Source organism: Coccinella septempunctata, chromosome 3, assembly GCF_907165205.1.
Source record: "Coccinella septempunctata chromosome 3, icCocSept1.1, whole genome shotgun sequence".
NCBI lineage: Eukaryota > Metazoa > Arthropoda > Insecta > Coleoptera > Coccinellidae > Coccinella > Coccinella septempunctata.
Genome location: NC_058191.1, coordinates 5,428,793 through 5,451,942, shown reverse-complemented (window position 1 = coordinate 5,451,942; position 23,150 = coordinate 5,428,793). Strand labels below are relative to the sequence as shown.

At 35.5% G+C, this 23,150-nt stretch overlaps 1 protein-coding gene and 1 long non-coding RNA gene across 2 annotated transcripts in view; both read right to left on the bottom strand.

The window, feature by feature from the left end:
- The window catches only part of LOC123310475 (insulin-like peptide receptor), a 137,678-nt gene that overhangs the window by 97,139 nt on the left and 17,389 nt on the right, over positions 1–23,150 (bottom strand). The window lies entirely within an intron of this gene.
- On the bottom strand, positions 12,867–13,360 carry LOC123310478. The gene is made up of 2 exons (XR_006537363.1): positions 13,272–13,360; positions 12,867–12,954 (listed from the first exon to the last, which is right to left on the bottom strand). It is a non-coding gene; the product is annotated as an uncharacterized LOC123310478 (long non-coding RNA).

Here is a 23,150-nt window from a genome sequence, read left to right as displayed (position 1 = left end):
CAGATGAAAACTCGAAATAACTTACACTTTCATTTAAACTACGTATCAAATAATTGATTTCACCGCATACCGACCAGAAGAAATTCAACAAGAACATTTTTCCACATTGTTTATTATCAAAAATCTAATGATATTTATGAAAGAGACTACCTCATTGACGGTAAAATTGCACATTCTTACTACAATACCTACATGAATTTATGTGATGAAATTTTGAGAAAACACGTATATACTTTTCAGCTGGCCTGATGATGGTTTGACAACCGAAATCGATCGCCAAAGAGTATAACTTTGAAAGAAGTGTGTTTTTTGTTTTTATTTTATTATCCCTGTTTATACTCTTAACGCACTATGGAAGCTTTCATCACCAAAAAAGTAGTGTTACAATCTGAAATGGATCGATTATGAAAGATGTGCAACCCAAAATTTTATCTTTTTTTTTGGTGTAGCAGGGGAAAATCTGCAAGTCAGAAGAACCACCCTCTCCTGAGGGGGAACAAGTGTGGGGATTCTCACTCTCCTGAGCTCGAGACCCACTAAAAACACTTAACTGCTTCTTGAATATTGGTTCCGGGCATTCGTCTAAAAACCGTTCATCTCTTACGGCCGGTTTCATAATCAAACCTAAAGTCGCTTCAATTTTAAAGCTTCCTTTAACCCTACTAAAAATGACAGTAAAGGAAGCTTGTTCCCGCCGCTCCAGAGATCTTTCGTCCCCTAGCAACAACCATGGTATTTCCCGCCCCAATAAGACTTGATGATGGAAAAAGACCAGATCCAACGAAAAGACATAAATACCAGAGACAGTCGTCGAGTTAACATTCACCCACGCAACACCATCACAAGCGTGACGATATATTCACATATGTATCAATATCTATAAAATTTCTTGCTTTTCTGTAAATAAATAAATTTAAAATCAGTGCTCAACAAATCTATAATACAGTCCACCTATACCTACCATCAAATTCAAAGCTTAAAGTGACTTTGAATTTGATTATGAAACTGGACGTTAGTAGGTTTTCTTCTCGCACACTATCGTGCTGGGATTTATGTGTTTATCCTCTATTGGATAACACTTTATTGGATTTCTCAATGAGTTTCTGTTCTTATTTTAATCTCTGTTTAATTGATCTCTTGGTCTCCTTCGGTAAATTCGCATTACCCTTTCGTCTTTTTCTGGGTCGTAGTCCACTACTCTCCTGAGTTCTTGATTCGGATGGTTTTTCGTGGTTTCGAATAATTTCTCTGCTTTTCTGTTCATGAATTCCGTTATGGTTTTCCATTTTAGGTCCCAATAAATCTGTCTATTCCTGACAAACCAAGGTACATCTATTGCACATCGTAGCAGCTTGTTTTCAGTGGCCTGAATTCTTTTGACATGGCTCTTTGCCGCGAAACCCCAGGCAACTGATCCATAAGTCAGTTGAGGCCTAGCAACGGCTTTGATTATCTTCAATTTTGTCTCTTTCGACATGTGGCTTCTTCTTCCTATCAGAGGATAGAGTCTATTCATCGCTGCTTTCGTTTTGTCGATTGCTTGTTTGATATGACTTTTCCAAGTAAGTCCTTTGTCGAGCGTTATGCCTGAATATTTGGCATCATTTTTCCAGTCGATTTCTTCGCCGCCAACTTCTAGATTCCTTGTGGGTCGCAGTATTCTCGTCTGTAGTAATATTGCTTGGCTCTTTTGTCCATTGAGCTTGATTTTCCACTTTATGTACCAGTCATTTGTTTCGTCAATCGTTTCTTGTAGAAACGATTAGAAGTTCTATTACTTCTGGGTTGCGGTGTCGTGTTGCTATGCCTGCGTCGGCAGCATATAACGTTAGCATGGTTCTTGGATTCTTCGGAATATCGTGAATGTATATGTAGTACAGAAGTGGCCTAAGTACTGACCCTTGGGGTACTACAGCCTCTAATCTGTTGTTGTGGAGCATTCTCCTTCCACTTTCACGTAAAATCTTCTATTTTTGAGATAATTCCTGATCAACTTGCATATTTTGATCGAATGTCCAGCACATCTCATCTTATATATTAATCCTTCATGCCATACTCTGTCAAATGCTCTGGCGACGTCTAGTAAAACAAGACCTGTAGCTTGTTTATTTTGGAATCCCTCTGTAATGTATTCAGCAATGGTACCACGATCGATCGACAATCTTTCGACAACTTATCGATGTCGAATTCGATGAGGCGTTGTCGGCAATCTAATTACACCCGACAGTTTTCGTGTTAACAAGATGTTCATACAGAGAATACTGATCATCTTTGGTACAAATTTTCAACTATTCGACTCAAAGATAAGGCAGGAAAAAAAGGGAAAAACGGAAATATTGTCGAGTCGTGCAGTTGTCGTGAGCTTGTGGTACGTGGGCTGTGAGCCTTAATAATTGTTGCTCTGTTAAATGCTCTCTGTTGAATGCTCTCTTCTGAATCCGAACTGTTCTGGTGGAATTAGTTTCAGATTTTCGGTTTCCTCATTTAGCCTCGTGGCTATAATTCTTTCTACTACTTTTCCTAACGCCGACAGTAGACTTATCGGTCTGTAGTTTTGTGGGAACTTCTTATCTTTGAATAGATTTGCAAGATTATATCGCAGGAATAACTTCATATAAGTATATCTTCATATAATTATCCTATAGGTATTCCCCTTCTGCGGAGTTGTGCATTAAGAGGGAGGCGAAATGTGCCCACTTGAGGAGTGTTTCAGCACAAAATTTCAATCGGTGGCATTCACCTTTTAAAAGTTAAGCGGAGAAATTTTTTTAATTTTATTAATTATATCTCCCTTAATATGCATTTTGGCCATGAGTTGATATATCAAACTATACTTTTTTTTCAATGTACTATTACTCTTAGAAAGCTCGGTACACATTTTTGACTCATTCTGTATATGAAGCTATTCCTGCAATAAATGTTTTGGTTGCAATTTTTCCATAAATATATGCTTATTCTATTGGACTATCATTTCAGTCCCGAAAACGATTTTTTCCGCATTGGTGCTGGAAAGTGAAAGAAGGTAAATGGAGAAAAAATTGGTAGACAAAATGATGTTGTCTGATGTTCTCAACTCATGTGTAAAGTGTCTTTACCGCAAGCACTTTCGACATTTGTCAGGAAAAAACCATTTCCTACCGAAGGTTCATTACTGGAAATAATAAGCCGAAGCAGCCATAGCAAACGATAAACATAAACAATTACGCAAGTGATCGATTGATATCGATTTCCCTGTGAATGAATCCATTATATTTTTTATTTACACTATCCCGATACGAGCTTATTACTGCCTTATCTTTGTCGATCAACTTACGCTCAATTTAGGCAGTTTCATTCGTGGAAAACAACTCTGAAATCAGTTTTTCACAACTATATCAAAATGAAATTCGATATATACCTACCACAAGAATTATTGGTTAGTGCAGCGAATAAACAGGATACGCTTTTTTCAAGTATCTAATTCCGTCAAAACAATAACTTAAACTTGAATCACGATATAGAATCATCGCCCGCAAATCAATGCACTCCCACCCAGATTCATAAACAAAATACGCTATAACAGCCTGAATTAGCTGATCGCTCGTATCTAATCATCTATTCCCAATTCGTTGTTTAGTCTGAGGAGTGAATTATTTCTGTTATCTTATAGCTCGAAATAAATGGAGTCGATTTCGCTCAATCGTCCTTGAATTTTGTTTTCGTGAAGTTATATTTTGGAATATCGAATAGTTTTCTTTCTTCTCGAACGTCGAGGATCTTTCCTTTCGAGAATCAATGTCTATGGCAGGTTTATTTGAATAATTGAATGAATTATAAATTCATCCGCGTAATATTGAGAACTCGCGAGATGTTTATTTATGCATATATGTGTTCCTTCTACAAACATAAACATTTCTGTATCTTTGATGTTGCCTCTAATGACTTCCATAAGCACCATTCCGCTACATCGATGTTTTCATGGAATATGAAACAGATTGAGTTGGAAAAATATGATGATATATTTTTTTCTGGTCAAGCCCATGCCATATCAAGGTCATATTGAATTTTCGGTCGAGCCAATATTCATCTGGTTGCATTCAATTTGCCCGATTCAATCGGTATAATATTGTTGTATTCCTTTCGGAACAAACTTAGTTTTTAAAAACTAACAGAAAGCAGGGTCGCTGTCACCATGGCAGCTTTATTGAGGTAAAGCTCCGTAAAACCTTTAGTTATGAACACTATCAGATTGTCACTTTACGAAGGATAACACACTGTTATTTTTAATTAATTTATTTGGAAGGCACAAGATATAAAATAGATCAATAGATCTGAATAATACGAAAATCAATTTGAACTATGCGATATGAATGAAGAATCAATCTGAACGGTACGATCTGAACTGAACTGAGAGCGTCATGGTGCTACTTATACAGGGTGTCCCGGAAAATGTGGGAAATTTCTCGGATTCAGATAGAACATAAAAAATGAAGATGACAAGTTCCCATAATTTTTTTCCTAGCGGCCCTCCCTACGAAGATACGACCTCCTAAATGACGCCACTGGAAATCCATTGTAGTGGAATAAGTTTCAAACTACTCGATATAATTTGATGAAAATTTGATATGATTGAAAGTAGTAAGGACATCTTATATCACCGCACTCAAATTTCAATTAGCTTGTTCAGTTTACCAGGGGCGGACTGGATTGTACATTTTAATGCTTACATTTTTAACACCCTGTATGATGAGATGCTAAAAAAAAACAAATTTGGATACCTTGAACATTAAGCTAAAGAAAAGGCACTTTTGTTCAGTGTCGATAAAATGAACCGTTTTCGAAAAAAAAAATAATGAAAGAAGTAAAAAATTTTCTATTTCTATTAAAAATAACATGAAGTCTAGTTTTTGTCTGCAAAAAAGGGTGATGTGAAAGTTATTGAAGAAACAAAAAGATTTATTTTGTGTTATACAACAATAAGAAAAAAAAATTTTAAATGAATTTCTAGTGGCGTCATTTAGGAGGTCGTATCTTCGTAGGGAGGGCCGCTAGGAAAAAAAATTATGGGAACTTGTCATCTTCATTTTTTATGTTCTATCTGAATCCGAGAGATTTCCCACACTTTCCGGGACACCCTGTATATTGTTTTGGAAAATGCTGACTTGACCAAAAATATGTTAACAATGAGGCCCTTGTATACAGAGTGTCAAGAATATACTCCATTCACTTTTATTTTAGCACTCGGTTGGCCATGGAAATTTGACACATTTCACTCTGTATAGTACGAAAATGTGGGGTTATGACGCTTGGCAAAACATTTTTGGGTTTTGAATCAACGCTATGTTGCATGTTTTACGTAAAAGTTTCTGTTATTACGTATTTTATCACAAGCTCGAATCTCTTCGGAAAATATGTGACGAACATAATTGAAGTTTATACAAACTGATTAAAGGCATGCCAAATCCAGTTATTTGCATGGAAAATACAAGAGATCAGTATAATATCATGATATGCATTAGCTTGAGGAGAGTTAATGTTCGTTATCTTCTTTGGCTAAAGTTTGAATGTATTACATCAGTAGTAGATTTCAAAAGTATTAACCCGAAGATGAAATGCATATGATTAAGTGGTTGGGAATGGGTATCTTCCGAAGGAATTAACAGATAATTACAAGAATGTTAAATTATTCAACAGAAATCATTTTGCATCAATATAAGTAAAAGGAATTGGAGGAAGTTTCAAGATGCACTTCACCTTTTAATAAAAATTTCACATGAATAAACAATTAACAGGACAACTTGCGCGTATTTGTGGCTGTTCATCTTAATATATCGATATAATAATAATAATTATAGTTATTTATTGGTGCCTTAAGACATTTAAATGTATAGGACAAATCAAATGAAAAATAGAAAAATCTATTTTCGGGAACATAATTTACGATGACATTCATCGAAAATCCTGTAGTAAACTTTTCGCATTAATTCACTCAAACATAAAATTCTCAAATGCCACCACTTCTTTGGGTCTCCCAATAGAGGGAAATTCTTTGTCATCCTCTTCATTCACAATCTTTCTGATTGTCTTTCTGATTGTGGAAATATTCAACTCAAATATAAGTCATTTAGGTTCAGATGAAACATTATATAAATTCTCTTACATTGAATATGTTCGCAACCGTCTGACGTATTACGGATTTTAGAATATCAGGGTATAACTATTTGAATGAGCGGACCTGAATTCTAAATAGCATTTCCTGAAACCCTGTTTCTTTTCTCAATCACTTTCGGCATTTTCGTAATAAAAATTGATATTAGTTGTGGCAACGGCGTTATGACATTAACGGCATTTCATGAGTGCCAACCTTACTCTGTTCTAGTTACAAAAACTTGAGAAAATTATTTCATAGCCACCTACTGACCTACTGCTAAAATAAATGTGAATGGTGTATATATCATAACATATTGTCCCAGATTCTACAATATCAGATTGTACATTATCTGATAAAGGACACATAAAAGCATTGAAAGCTTGTCTCGTTTAATTCGACAAGACTCCAGCTTTAGCCTGATAATTTTGTTTCTATCATCTATTTCTCAGCATTTGTTCGAATATTTTGTGACGGCAAAACTTCGATACCTAAATCTCCGAGGTAAGTATAATCTGTCAATCCTTTTGACCTAGGAAATATGTTTTTACTGAAGACTTCGGAAATCGAATTTCTAGTAGACATGAGAGTTATCGACTATATTCCCCTACTTCAAAACGAACATGAGTGTAGTTTGTCTCGATTCCCTCTACCCTTACCCTGTCTCATATTCCATAAAATCTTGCAAGGTTAAACTTGTGAAGAGAAGTTTCCTTTGAAATAACACGCTTCCTATTATATGAACTCCTGATCAATATGTAATATAACTTTAGATTCAACTCATCAGAAGAACGTGTTCGAAATTGAACATCTGAAATTTGTGTCACTCTGGCTTTCCAGTATCAAACGTTCAATTTTTTTTCCAGGAAAGGATAAAACAGAACCGTGTTGTGTTCTAATTGATGAACCTGCAAACCAATAGGTGAGCGCTGTGTTTTGATTCCCCGAAATGAGGAGAGGTTTTTATCTTTACACCTACGATGTTGAATTGCTCAAATGAAAAGTGATAATTATTTATAAGCCTGAGGAAGGGAATGAAATTCCCGAAACGCTGCTATTGAATGAATTGTAAATATCAGAATTCTCTGTTACTGAAAAACGTTCCACTGTACTTTTTTTACACATCAGACATTCGGTACAGAAATGAAGAATAGGGAATACTCCTTCTGACGAAAATGATATATTTTTTATTAAATATCATTGAAACGTCACATTTTGAAATAACGATTTAAATCGTTTCCCAAAAAAAAATATTTTAAGCACTTAAAAATGAAAAATACAGACGGGTATTTAAAGTTTAAAGCGTTTTGTGAGAATTATACAAGCTGGCAACATCGACTGAAATATGCCTTGATAATAAAGGACAACAAATGCATTATCTTGATGAGATAGACAAAAATGGCTGCGACGAACGAGGAAGGTCGTAAAATTTTATGGGATTTTTATGGCCGGTTGCAGTTGAAGCTCGCCAGTAAGTACGCGCCTGTAGATCAATAGCTGTTATTTCATGAACAAGCTGATCGGACATTGTTCTTTTCATTGTCTTGTATGCGCTGTTGCCACATCGTAAACTCGGAACCAAGCGATTTAAATGTTAAAACCTCATATTTGAAGAATGATTTTAGATAGTTTCCGCTGTGCATTTGAAACATTCATGAATGAAACTCATAACTACTCAGTTTAAACTTGCATATGATAATGTGATAACCCAAATTGAGAGAATTCCCCATTGTGGATATATTGACTGAAAAACATTCAACTGAACTTTTTTTTACAATCAGAAATTCGGTACAGAAATGAAGAATTGTGGCTATATATTTGTTTTTCCAACGAATCTTGGATGGAGTATATTTGAATTCCAATTCAGCCGACCACAAGGCTTGAGAGAATTCTGCATGAAACCTCTATAAATAGGTACAATGGCAATAAGTATCCACTATAATCTACACCACCACTCTTAGGTTGCAACATCCTGATTATCCTGTAAGAGCAATCATAAAGTCCTCCAGAACAAAGTACTGCATCAAAAATGCCTCAAGTTTCGGAATTATCAAAAGATTATCCCTCACAACCAATTAAGATTTTTGTTCTCTATCTAGTTCTGAACAGGATTCGAGTGTACCTTGCATTTCACCTAATTGCATCTAGTCCTTCCCAAAGCTCATTTGATTAGTGATGTTTGTTGGATGATGCGAAAGCTGACGTGATCCTTGTCATTGAGTCCGGAGCAAGCAAATTCAATAGAGTATTGAAAACGAAAGTTAATGTTTCTCTCATACTGCTTCTCCCAAAATAGAATCCCTATTAAGGTTCCCTCTACGGGGCCCAAGTAATCGAAGCTGTTCAATGCTCGTCTCTCCTTTTTATGAGGAACAAAGCTATCAACTATACGCGATACAGCTGCTAATGATTCGTGATATATATTCAGATCCACCTGAGGAATATTATATTCCAGAAAAGATATTCGATACCTATATTTTGCAGCGCATCAATATATTGATGCTTCGATATCCCAAAGGAAACATAACAAACATTACAAATTTTCCATCATCAATTATTACACGTCAAGAGGGTGGGTTTCTTGTTCGAACTATATTAGTTTGCATAATATTTTTGCGTGGAGTAGCTGTACCAAACCCGATGTTCAGCATATCGAGAACTAAAAAAGAAAATATCTGCAAGCGCTCCCTATATATTTTTCTGAAATAATTAGATATCAGAAATCAGATTGTAAATTTTACAGAGCATTTCTGAAAAGCGAAAACTTCATATGTCGCTGCATGTTCTGGTTTCTGATCGCTATATTGTGCTTAGGTACTTCAGTGATTCTTCGTCCTATATGTTGCCTTTCTTTCGAATTTTCTATTCACATTATGTGTATTCTTGAAATTCAAACTTTCAGATATTTTTTCCTAGTTATACAGGCTGGGCCATCCATAACTTTCCACCCCGAATTTTGAGCTTTGGGATGGAAAAAACGCTCAGACAGGTCAAATTTTGTTGAAAGGGGGACAAAGAAGGGTGTTCAAATGAGTTTGATATCACTACCCCTCTAGCCGCAACCCCTAACAGCTCTCATTTTTGTATAGGGAAATTTTTTTTTTCATCGCTCTATTATTATACAGAGTGACTCAGTATTCCATCAATAACTTTCACACGCCGAATTTGGATCTTTGAGATGGAAAAAAACTCCTATGTGGTAGCGGCTAGAGGGGTAGTGATATCGACTTCATTTTTTGACCCGTTCGAGCGTTTTTTTCATCTCAAAGATCCAAATTCAGCGTGTGAAAGTTATTGATAGAATACTGAGTCACTCTGTATAATAATAAAGCGATGAAAAAAATACACTCATGCAGGAATTTGAATTGCCTTTCCAACAAGATGCTTGACCCCTTTTCCCTATTCAAAATGGCGAGCTGTTAGGGGTTGCGGCTAGAGGGGTAGTGATATCAAACTCATTTGAACACCCTTCTTTGTTCCCCTTTCAACAAAATTTGATCTGTCTGAGCGTTTTTTCGTTATTCCATCCCAAAGCTCAAAATTCGGGGTGGAAAGTTATGGATGGCCCACCCTGTATAAAATTTATTAAAAAAGATGTGTTGACTATAATTAGATGAACAATAAACACAAAATAATTTGAATCTCCTTTCCCATTTCAAGAATGAAGTCGAAAAACTCAATATCTTCGATGCTACAATGACATCTTTGAAAAACTGACAACAGGATGCTTTTTGATAAATCTGCGACTGAAAATCTGCGTTGAAAAACATAGGGTGTCCATTTAAAAAACACCAAGTCCTTATCTCTGAAATTAATTTTTACGATCTGTTATGAGTATCCTATAAAAAATAAAAATTACTGAAAAAAAACATTCTGTCTCGAACATATGTAAATTAAGATATAGATAAATATTTTGAACAGTCATTTTTCAGAAACGCCCTGAAATTGAGAAGGAATCAAAATATATATGATCTGCTTTCTGATATCTCATCTACCTTTTGACCCTGTCTTAACATGTAGCTCTTCGAAGAAATGAGTGAAATTTCATGGGGCTTTCACAGTTGCCAGCCCACCATTTCAGTACATTTGTATTACCGAACGGATGGGATTTTGTCTATTCCATCTTTTTATTCCAAGCAAATACTTATTTGTTGGCAATTCAATTGTTTGAGATTTCTTTGTGTGTAATGTATTCAGTTTGTGCGGCCAGTTTCTATTTTTTAATTAGTTTTTTTGTTCAGATTTATTTCTCATTTTAAACTGTCATCCCTTGAGTTGTGTGTATACAGAAGACGATGTTTTTGTGACAGGATTTTTCAATAAAAATTTATATTTATTTATTTATTTTTTTATATTTACAGCCTGAAGAAGGCGGAAAATTTTGGCCAGAACGTTGCTTAGGAATTTGGTATTTGAAGCCATCTTATTCATTTGTTTTATGATAAAAAGACCGTTCATTGTAGTAGACTCATTTGATTTTTAGAGTTATAGCATGTATCTTCAAGAGACTCGAGAATGAGAGTAATGGAAAAGTCTCGAAACTAGTCGTCACAACATAAAGATTGTGTTATTATAGGACCTCTTTTCTCTCCCTTTATTGATTTAGTATATTTCTTTAAGTTATTCTAACCTAGAATACTCGATACCTATATCATCATAGTGGAACAAGAATATTTATTGCATATCTACCTCAAATTCTCGTCTGCATTCGAAAATGCTTAATGTAAAATATCGAACATAATTTGTGTATTTTTTCTGCAGAAAAACCTGAACTTGATTAAAATTCAAATATTTTTGTGAATACCCTTGAACACTTTTTCCATATGAAAGTAGGAATAGTACGACATGGCTCAAATGAAAATTTCGCACTCTTCTTACGTTAATGGTCAAGTAGCTATGAAAGTTTTGTTGACAAACACGAAAAAATCTCAAATAATTCGATGGGTAATTCTATGATTATTTATTGAGGATGCCAGGTTGATAGCTACTAACCGGAAGTGACAAAAACATGAAAATATTTCAAAGTTTCTTGGCAACCCGGGGAATAAATACACAGATTTTGAGGAGTTCTCCGTGTATTTATAATTTAGTCGAAAAATATATGATAATTCTGTGGGAATTTAATGAATAACGACCCTGTATATAATGTCGTAAACAATTTATCACTAATACCTTCGGTTCAGTTCTCTCGCGAACCCCCGTCCTTACTACCATTTCAACTCTAATGAATTCATAAAAAGTTGAGAGTTTCTTCAAATGACCTGAAACATAATGTGTTTTCCCTATTTGTTGCTCTATGAATATTGGAAACTCATTTGTCTTTGAACTATCTAGATACCTGATATTATCTTTCGACCTATAATGATTTATAAATAACAAAAATATGATTAATGAACGCTATACAGGACAATTTGTAAACTAACGAAAAATTCGATTGCCGTATTTTGATTTCGCTGTCTAACTCGAGTTCAAGAAAAATTGGCATCAATCTATAGAAACTACGCTGTAGAGGTCCATTATTATTATTTTTAGTAAAGAATAAAGAACAAAGTGATGAGGTCATCGACCAAAATAGCTCTGATACAGAGAAAAAGGAAAAAGAAACAAAATTTTCGTCCCCTCCAGAACACACAGTTATGAACACTTGAAATTTATGGTGGTATTCTGCTTTCATCTGCAACCAATCTGTAACTGTTCATAAGCTCATGGACGTTTTTAGTGATCTCTAGCTTACAGGAATCCGTAACTATTCACGATAAGTGGTTCAAAAGCATAGATTAATAAAACAGGAGATAGAGCATCTCGACAAAAACGCATTCACGAAATACTGCCATAAATATGAATTTGGATATCTTGGGTGGGGGAACTGGACAGGGGCGGATTCAGAACTAGTCACACTGCGAATATTTCAGGTAGTCAGCAATAATTTTATATCGAATGGAAATATGTTTCAATGCAAAGATTTCGAGTATTTTTCTTATGACAACTAATCAAAGGGATGTAGAACTAATATGTAATACCAAAACAACTTATGTAAAAAAGAATTTATTTCGAATACAATGTTACCATACAGATTTTTTGAAATTTTATTCACTAAGCATAAACTGAAAACCAAAAATTACTTTCATGAAAAAAATTCCTTTTAGAATGGTTAATTCTCAAATCAATAGAAGTGGAAGCAGCTGAAGTTTATGGAATTTGTATAATGAGAATCTAATAAAGTTTGTTCATTGAAGAAATCCTCAAGTCTTCCGTACAGATTTTGCGGAATGAAACAGTAATGTAATACTGTAAACATGAACCAATGATTGTGAAATAGGAAATTATTTCTTATTGTATACAGTAACTCATAAAAGAATCCCTCAATTCTAGATGAAGCATCAATATTTTTTTTTACGGGCAGTTTTAAATTGAATTAAGTTATATTGCATATAAACTAAAGAGCAGTGTTTTTCAGCAACTCAAATACCTAGTTCAACAACCTGCTTCCCCTTTCAAATTTTTATACCACCTCGAAAGTGCTTTTTGGTGTTGAAGTGCATAATAATCAAGAGTTATTTTACGAAACTGTAAGCTCTAACTCAATAATAATGTAACTTTTAAGCAAATTGTTCGAGGACATTGCCAAATTTATGTATTTTATGCATGCAGCTGTCTTCGAAGAAATTTTTTATTAGGTATTTGCCTCGGCTTTCCAAGCTTTCATCTTGAATTTTTCTTTCCAATGAATTGGGAACTGCTTGTAGTACTGACGACTCACTGGTAATCTTAAATCGGTTTTTTGACGTCAATTAGCTGTTTTTTAATTTCTGTTCTCCGCTTGTCTTCTGCAACAATTTTTCAACTGAAGTTTTACTTCGAAATATGAGGTATCCTGATAACAGACATTTTCATTTAATAAATCATAAAAATAATGGGAATATCTGAGCTCTAATTGAATGGTCATTATTGTAATCATAATTACAGTAGTAGCATAATTTTTACATTGAAATACATTTTAGAAATAAAGGAAACTTTTTGATTTCCACAAAGAGTTCCAAACATGACCTCAGCTCATTTTTATGGATCTTCATTCCTAAGACGAGTTCTATTTGCCATAACAGTTTATAAGGAATTTTGTATACCTCCCTGGGTAGGTATGTACCTCACTTGTTTTATCCTTCAACTTCAAGAAGCTTTCATTTCTGCAAATCCTGAACTGGCATTCGTGTTTCTTGATATTGTTCCCATTTTGCTTCAATTTTCCTCAAAAACTCCAGTACTGATAACAGGTTTGGCACAGTAGTGGCTATAATTACAACATTATTGAAGCAATTAAAATCTCGTTCTACTGTTCATCTCGAAACCAGGAAGAATGTTTATACAAAAAAGCATGATATAATAAGAAAAAGAGAATCTACTATAAATTTCAAGTTCAGAAGTATTCAGAAATCACTTGCAAAATTCCAAAGAAAGTGATAATCAGACAATAAAGCGAGTTAAATAAGTGGTAAACTACCTATCTTACCTCACTCGGGATGGCATCTGCTTTCAAATTTACGGTAAAAGTCGATTACTCTCATTATACTAAAGTCTGGAGTATAAATTACAAGAGAAGTGTAAATTGTTTGCAAGACCCAGTGCAACTCTCCACTGCCTTCGTCTGGTTTCATTTCTGGGAAATCTAAAATTGAAATCAATTATTTGATTGTATAAACTCAACATTTCAATCCCATCATTAGATGGGATTCAAACAAAATACGACCCTGGCGTCCCCTAACTCCCTCCCCTGATTTCATAAAGTCGTGAACTCAAACAAGAATAAAATATCAAAAACTTACCAGAATAAATAAATCGCTTTCCTCTTTCGTGTATAAATTGCACTTTTATTTCGAACACACGTTTTTACGGCACATCGCTGCTCATTTTCCAAAATATTACGACGTGAATGATTGAAATAATATTTTGACAATTACAAATACACGCCGTCTTAGAAATTTTAGAAGCGATCTGGAGGGGAAAACAAGCGAAAATTCATTTCATTGGTGGTTATTGGGAGTGGGAATAATTTGAAAAATGAACAGTCTGGAAAATAGCTTATGATCCATCTATTTAATCTATGTTCAAAAGTAACACTGTAAAGAAGATAGTTACAGGAACATTTCCAGAATTGCATTATTTACGAATCTGTCAATCGGACACTGTCAGATTGATCGCACGCTACAGATTTTTAACTTACAGATGAAAAGCAGAATACAACCATTAATCTGGGAGGATTCTGCATCTTCTGTAACTTTTTAGAGTTTTCACTCCCAATTTCTGGAACAAAATCAATTCAAAAAATGAAATAACTGATTCGCTCATGCGTACATTCTTGCACTAATTTGTCAGGAGCGAATCAAGTATAAAAAATTGTTGCATGACAATGAACTGAAAAAAGGAAGTTATAATTATGTAACGTAACGTTTCAGAGTCTATATTCTAAAGATTTTCTGAAATCTGATATAATCAGCTAATTTCAAAGTTCCTCTTTTCAGTTCATTGTCAGGCAACAATTTCTTCTACTTGATTTGCTCCTGACGAATTAGTGCAAGAATTTAGGCAGGAGCAAATCGATTATTTCAATTTTTCAATTGATTCTGTTCAAGAGATTGGGAGTGAAAACCCTAAAAAATTTCAGAAGATGCAGAATCCTCCCAGATTAAATTTCAAGTGTTCATACCATAACTGTGTGTTCTGTGGGTGACGAAAATTCTGTTCCTTTTTCTCTGTATCTAGGATGTACCGAAAGGTACATATGTAGTATGTCCTATGTCCCGATAGAGACTGTCCAAGGGATATCCTCCTATTCTGTGGGAAGAGTTGTCCTTGGGATATTAACAGAATGTACTTGTACTGTTAAGGAAGTATAGGGTTTACTTCCCTTAATCTACGTGAAACAATTGATAATGGTAAGTGTTTTGTAAGTATGATCTATTTGGCTATTTCTATCAGTTCGGAACATTCATCACAAACCTTACTGCCTTACTGTTGAAGGCGTGATCCATTTCTTATTCATCACAAAGTTTCGAACAGCATTCGCAGGGCGTATTCAGGAATTCTTCTAAAATCGATAGGGCATACTCCTTCTGACGAAAATGATGTATTTTTTATTAAATATCTTTGAAACTTCACATTTTGAAATAACCATTTCAACCGTTTTCCAAAAAAATTATTTTAAGCACTTAAAAATGAAAAATAAAAAAGGGGATTTAAAATTTTATTTCAATTGCACAAGTTGGCAACATCCACTGAAATATGCCTTGATAATAAAGGATAACAAATACATTATCTTGATGAGATAGACAAAGACGGCTATCTATGAAGTGTGCGACGAACGAGGAAGGTCGTAAAATTTTATGGGATTTTTATGGTCGGTTGAAGTTGAGGCTCGCCAGTAACTACGCGCATGTAAATCAACAGCTGTTTTTTTATAAACAAGCTGATCGGACATTGTTCTTATTAATAAACAACTTAATTCAGATGCATAACATCCGCAGATAATGCGATGTATAGATACATCGTACCGACATCTGACAGAGAAACGGGAACCAACCCAATTCAATTTCCTAACTCTCAGAGTGAAGATAGCAGTATGCATCCATATGCTTTATTAGAACAATAAATAAGAAATGGATCACGCCTTCAACAGTAAGGCAGGTAAATAATAGGCTTGTTCGTAGAGTGGTTCACAACGGTTGTGAACTGTACAGAACAAGCGCAAATGGATTTTCGTCCCCCTAAAATGGAATTGCGCTTGCTCTGTACAGTTCAAAACCGTTGTGAACCACTCTACGAACAAGCCTATTATTTACCTGCCTTACTGTTGAAGGCGTGATCCATTTCTTATTTATTGTTCTTTTTATTTTCTAGTAGGCGCTGTTGCCAAATCGTAAACTAGAAACGAAGCTATTTAAATTTTAAAACCTCATATTTGAAGAATGATTTTGAATAGTTTCCGCGGTGCATTTGAAAAAATCATGAATGAAACTCATAATTATTCAGATTAAATATGCATATGCAGTGATAACCCAAATTGATGAGAATTCCCTATTGAAGAAGTTACTCTGTCACTCATGATTTGAAGAAGAATTGTTTTAAACCATTCTCTCTCAGATAAATATAGGGTTTTGTTATTCAGATATTGACTATTAAGTCGATTCATGCAATACCTAATCAATTTTCGAAAAATCTATCAACAATCATTAATTTGTTATATTTATCTACATATCATAGCAATATAACTCATAAGTCGGGACTGAACATAAAATATTTCCTTGGCCCTTCTACGCCTTCTTAGAAAAACATATTTCGAACAAATTGAATAATGTAGCCTATCGAATACCCATAATCGGTTAACTTGCTCTACGAAGCATCGCAGTTTGATGAAAAACGGTGTCCTATTAAAATTTCCGTAGTCCAGAAAGTTTACTAATTGACTCTCAGATTAGGCCTTTTGAAGCTTTCTTCAACACGTTCTCCAAATATTATTCATTAATTGACTTGGAAACTCCAAGAACACTGAAAACAAATGCCCCCGCGTTCTAGCAACAAACCTGGAATGATTATGGAGGATGAACAAACAGCGAATACGCTTCAAGCATTATTTCGACTGGTTTGTCTTTGACAAAAACACCGTTCTTGATTAGTGCAAAATTTGGATATTTTTAAATCGCATATCGAAAGGATAATAATTCGATTTCATCATGTTCGAGGTCTCTGACATGGAAACAAAACGGAAGAATTGAATCCACTTTAAGGTTGATTCTCAATATACGTTCCGTATCCTTTCCCTATCATTACCAATTACCTTTCGTCGAATCATCTTTTGCTCCTTGTGCCATCTTATCTACTATACCGCGTGTTACAACCTCGGTTTCAACTACTACACTACTAAATGTACACAGATACAAAATGAGCGAATGATAAACGTAACTTTACCTTACCCCATTAATCTAATCACAGCTGTTTGATCAGCAATCATAGACAGATTGTCAGCTAACAATTGCATAAATTTTCATGAAAGATTTTCAGTTCCAGCCATGAATGTTGAAAGCATTTTGATTAGGTGTTAATACAACTTCGAATATCTGATAACATTTATCAACAACTATTGAGAAGATATTTCATAGTGAAACGCTGGTTGAGATAAGAATGATTAAAGAAAGAAATTGAGCAGAAAATCAACAAACCACACTATGGAACCCTATCAACCCTAGGTGTAGGACCTATCACCCCTAAATCTCCTAAATTCTCAATAGGGAATAAGGGGTGAGCTATATCTCAATTGAAAGATCACTTGACCTCTACAGAAACACTATGGTTTGCAAATTTTTATTGAGTCTTTGAAGTAGTTACAGGGGCTGACAATTTGAAAACTTGCCAGGTCAATTATGTCCCGACAAGGACGTTTTCAAGGAAGATGCCGGAACAGATCAATTTTTATTCGGAGGGGGACATGTTTCTAGCAGAATTGTAAGCCAAAATCTCTTAGGTGTAGGGGTTGTCACCCCTAAATGGGGAATAGAGGGTGAGCTATTTGGAATTGGAAGACAACTATAGTATTATATCATAACTGGGAACAACTAGCGTTAGACAGGTCACAGTGGAGGTCTTTGGTCCACAGTTATGATGGAGAATCGAGAAGGATACAGCGGCGGCCAGATCTGGTTGGAGACTATCCATGCCCTGAGTGTGGAAGGATCTGCAGGTCACGGTTGGGTCTCTTTAGTCATAGGAGGGCACACAGTCGCAACTAGCACTAAGAAGTTACAAGTCTGTTCGAATTTTTTTTTTTTTCTTTTTTTTTGTCTTCTTCTTTTTGTTGATTTATTCCCGGTAACGGGATACAGCAATGAATGAATGAATGAGTATATAGAGGGACATATTGTCTTCCAATTGAGGTTTAGCTCACCCCCTATTCCCTATTAAGAATATAGGAGTGATAGCCCCTACACCTAGGGTTGAGGAGATTTCGGCTCACAATTCTGCTCAAAATATGTCCCCCTCCTAAAAAAATTGACCTGTTTCGGCATTTTCTCTGAAAACATCCTTGTCGCGACATAATTGGCCTGGCATCCTGTATATTTTTTTTAGAAGGACCTTGAATTCCTTCGAATGATACATAGCTTTTCGTCCTTGATTTATTCGGTTATTTATAACTTTATCACGGCTTGGTTCCTTACCCAAAATTGATCCTGAATATCGGAATTAAATGCAACTAAAACTCGGTATACATCCTGCGTTAAATCGAGCTCAAAAATTTTTTCGATAGATACGAAATCCAAAGGTTTTGATGCAAATGGCATCCCTCTAATGGGAACGTTAAAAAGGTCGCTATTTCATCCGATGTCATAATGAAATATTCATATGAAAATACATCCCCATCTGACGTATTTGCTGTATTCAAATAAGTATCTCAATTAAATATTCCATTTTAAATGGGATATTCATTCCATTTTACTTCGAAGGATAAGATATAGATATATATATGGAATTCTTCCTGGGGAACGTTTATAATTTGTTGAATTTGGATGTTGCGTTCAGATACTTTTGAGAGATTTGATTGTAGATTCTCAGACTTCTGGCTGGCGTTATTTGAGAAAGCAACCATCTGATGACGATTGAAATTTCGAGTACTTACCTACAGCCGATTTTTATATATTTTTCGGAAAAAATTTCGTTCATCATCAGTCAGAAATGCTTACTTTGATTGGTGAAAAAACCCGTCGACTTTGGTCATAGGATTGAGTCCTTTTCACGTCATGATTATCAGAATTTCCAACATCTTCTTCGAATCATTTTTGATGTTTTACTGAATAATGGTTCGAGGATCTAATTACATATAATCTTTTCGTTAGAAAGTATATACATATAGTGTCACTATATAGGATTAGTATATTGTAGGATAACCTGAAATGACGCAAGAAGAACACAATATTTAAAAAAAAATAGCATACTTATAAATTTAAAAACAAAAATTTATCAGTTGTTTTCAGTGGTAGTGATGTGAGTGTAGGCCTTCTTTGAATAGAGTGAAATTATGAGCCTGAAAAAAAATTTCAAGTGGATTAGTTCAGAAGCGTTTTTCTACATCATTTTCCGGCGAATCTAGTAGAATCTATCAGAAAAATTTATACAAGGTGTATCAAAAACACTTGATTTTACAGGCTTTCAGTTCAGATAAAGGACTTTTTGGAGAGTCTGTTTTCGAAATATGTCAAAACTATATTCGTTCAACGAATACAGGATGTTCATCAAAACCATTCAATCGGCATAACTCTTGAACGCCCATATATAATAGATGTTCATAAAAATTGCGAGGAATGCTTTTTGATGTGCTGATGCGGACTGAGAAAATTATATTTTCTTTCCACATTCTTCATACATCAAATTTTCAATTAACAAGCTGAATTTTCCTCAGCATTAAAATTAAACACTCCTTCAAACAATCTTATTATCAATACTGGCACACATCGTATGAATATTTCAAATATAGTTACTATTTCAATGTTTAATGAACACTGTCTTGTGTAGGGGAAGTATACCTATGATAGCACACTTATAAAGTCTGTTATTATCAAGTGAATAAGCTTATATTCACTGGCTGTTCGCCAGATGGCATTATTGAAAGGTAAACGTAGTTACACATGAATACCTGCGTGCCTTTTAGTGTTTTTTATTGCAGTTTATTCTTTCAGGTGGTTGTTGATGTATGAAAGTTGTTTGATTTATTTTCGAATTATTCAGATGCTTCCAAACTTTGTGTAAAAAATATTTACAGTTCCTTTTAACACCCTATAACAATGCTGTAAGTATAAAACTTTGAGGTCATGTCATACTGCAAGTACCTTATTCGGTTTGTTGAAATACATACATAAATATTACATTTATGCCTGTGATGGCATAGTCAAGATATATATTCATTTTTTTTTTTGAATTAACAGCTATGGCGACAAGAAGTGAGAGACAACTTTGGAAAGAGGAAGATATGGAGGCCGTGCTAAATGCCGTGAAACAAAATGTGATGGGTTGAAACGAAGGTTGAAAGCTCGCAGTTAAAACTTTTAACGTACCATTGACAACTTTGAGAAGAAAAATTGCGCTAAAAAAAGGACTTGCAAAAGACGATCTAGGTGGATGAAGGACCACATTCACGAATCAGGTGGAAACCGAACTGGTCGAAGACCGATTTAATGATCAATTTTATTTTGTTTTCAGTGATATAAAATCATAGGACACATATGCGCCTCATTCATTCATTGCGTTATCCCGTTGCCGAGAGAAAATCTACAAAAACACAAAACAAAGAAAACTTTGCGATCAGACTTATAATTTCTTAGGGCTAATTGCGATTGTGTGCCCTTCTGTGACTGAAGAGACCCAACCGTGACCTACAGATCCACACTCCGGGCATGGACAGTCACCAACCAGATCTTGACGCCGCTGTATCCTACTCGAGTCTTCATTATAACTGTGTACCAAAGACCTCCACTGTGATCTGTTTAACACAAGATGTTCCCAGTTATGATTGGCATTAACTGATTTTAGGGATTGATGTAGTATATCCTTGAACCGTTATTCTGGCCTCCTAGTTTTCGGGCTCCCTCTGTAAATTCGCCATGCAGAGCTATTTTGGGAAGTCTTGTGTCTTGCATCTTCAGAATGTGGCCGCTCCATCTGAGTCGGGCCCTCGTTACTTGAGTCTCAATTGTTGTACAACTCTTGCCTTGCAAGACTTCTCCATTCGAAACTTTGTGGAACCATCCGATGTGCAATATTTGTCTTAGATGACGTTGTTGCGTTCATTCAAGCTGTTCAATATGTCGCCTGTAGGGCGTCCAGCTTTCGCTTCCGTAAAGAAGCGTTGGGAGGACCAATGCTTTGTAAACAGCTGTCTTGGTCTTCAGATTGAAGTCGTGATTTTGAATAACTCTGTTCTTTAGCTTCCAGAATGCCCGTGCTGCCGAATTGATACGGTTGTGTATTTCCGTGTCAAGGTTAGCCCTAGTATTTATGAAGCTTCCCAAGTATTTGAACTGCTCAACCTGTTCTCGAGTTTCATCCTCCAGGCTGATATCGGTTTGAAGGCTTTCTGGCGGACTTACCAGGATTTTGGTTTTGTCAATATTGAGTCTAAGGCCTAAAGCTTCGTATATATGTTTACAGGTATCCAACATTATCTATAGATCTTCTGAGCTGCTAGCGATCAGTGCGCAGTCGTCTGCTCTTATGATGGCACATGTGCTTATGCATAAGCGTTTATGATGGCACCCAAGACCAAATTATTCATTAATTTCCTCCTATATGTGAGTAACGCTTAATATGCACTTAATGGACACTGTTTCATTGACCCTCCAACTGGGAGATGTCAAAATTTCTTCTTCGAAAATAGTAAAGTTCTTGGGTGTTCATCTCGACAGTACTTTGAGATGGTGTGAACACATTGAAGTATTGAGTAAAAAGTTGAATGCATCCTATTATGCTATAAATAAATTAAAAGGGTGTTTACCATCTAAGTCAATTTTAGATGTGTACTACAGTTTGGTATACAGTCATTTACAATTCAACATCTTGTTATGGGGAGCTTCAGTTGAAGCAAATAGGATATTTTTGACCCAAAAAAGGATAGTTCGTCTGATATTCAATATCGGCCCAGTTGCCTCCTGTAGACCTCTCTTCATCAAGCATCACATTTTGACGGTCCCTTGTATTTATATATACAAATGTCTGTTGTTTATCAAACGTAATATTGGAAGTTTTATTGGACTGTCGAAATATCACAACTATTGTACGAGAAACTCTGGGACACTGTGTCTGCCTAAACATAGGACAACGAAATTTGAACTTTCCCCATCTTATAAGGGCATTAAAATTTTCAATAACTTACCAGATGAAATCAAGAGATTAAAGGAGTTAAAATTCAAAAAAACTATCAAACGCATATTGATTGAGAAATCTTATTATAGTATAGCAGAATACTTTGCAGATGACCATTTCGCATAAATTTTGTTTGGCTTATTTTGTATAACTTGTGTATCATATTTATTTTGATAAGTTGTATTCATTTTCCTTTAATAGGAACTCATCTCATTTGACCTGTCCTATACATTCTCATTTTGTAATGTCGAAGGGATTAATAAAGAATTATTATGACTTTAGCCTTGCGGCTTTCACACTCCTCTCCAGAGGAAAATTCACTTATCCCAGATATCTCAGATATCAACAGGATTAAGCTCTGTTGGAGCCCTTTCCAGGTTTTCGGGCTCGTGGTGGTGGTCGGGTCCGGGTCGCTCCTCGGCTTCCTGCTGTAGGTTGGATTCCTGCTCCACCCGCACTTCCTGTCGGAGCAGACGGTGTTCCTCTGCATTCCCCATGTACTTGCGTACAGTTCTCGCCGTTCCGAGCAGTACCGCCTTCTGCATGACTTTATAAACATTTTCGTCCAACTGAAGTCTCCTCAAGTTCTCTAGTAGTTTCTTCGGTATCAGGCCTGTAGATGAAATGACAATAGGGATGGTCTTTATATCTTTCAGCTTCCACTGTCTTCTGGTTTGTTCCTCGAGATCTCTGTATTTTGAAATTTTTTCAGTGTGCCTATCTAGGAGATTGTTATTATTTGGAATTGCCACGTCGATGAATAGTGCGATCCCAGTAGAGCTTGTGATGTTCATTTTCCAGCACAGCATCCGGATGGTAATTGTAATAAGGAACCTTTTTCGAAGTTAGAAGTTGGTGTTTTAGTGCCAATTCTTGGTGAAGAATCTTGGCAACAGCATCATGTCTATTTTTGTACTCCGTGCCCGCGAACTTCTGACATCCCCCGGTGATGTGCTGGATAGTTTCATGTGTCGCACAGCCATAACGACAGCTATCGTCCGCCACTGAGGCATCCTTGGCGAAGTATTTCATGTAAATTTCTTGTTGGAATCACCTGATCCTGGATGGCGAGCATGAAGCCCTCTGTCTCAGGAAACAACTTTCCGGAAGTCAACCAGTAGTTCGA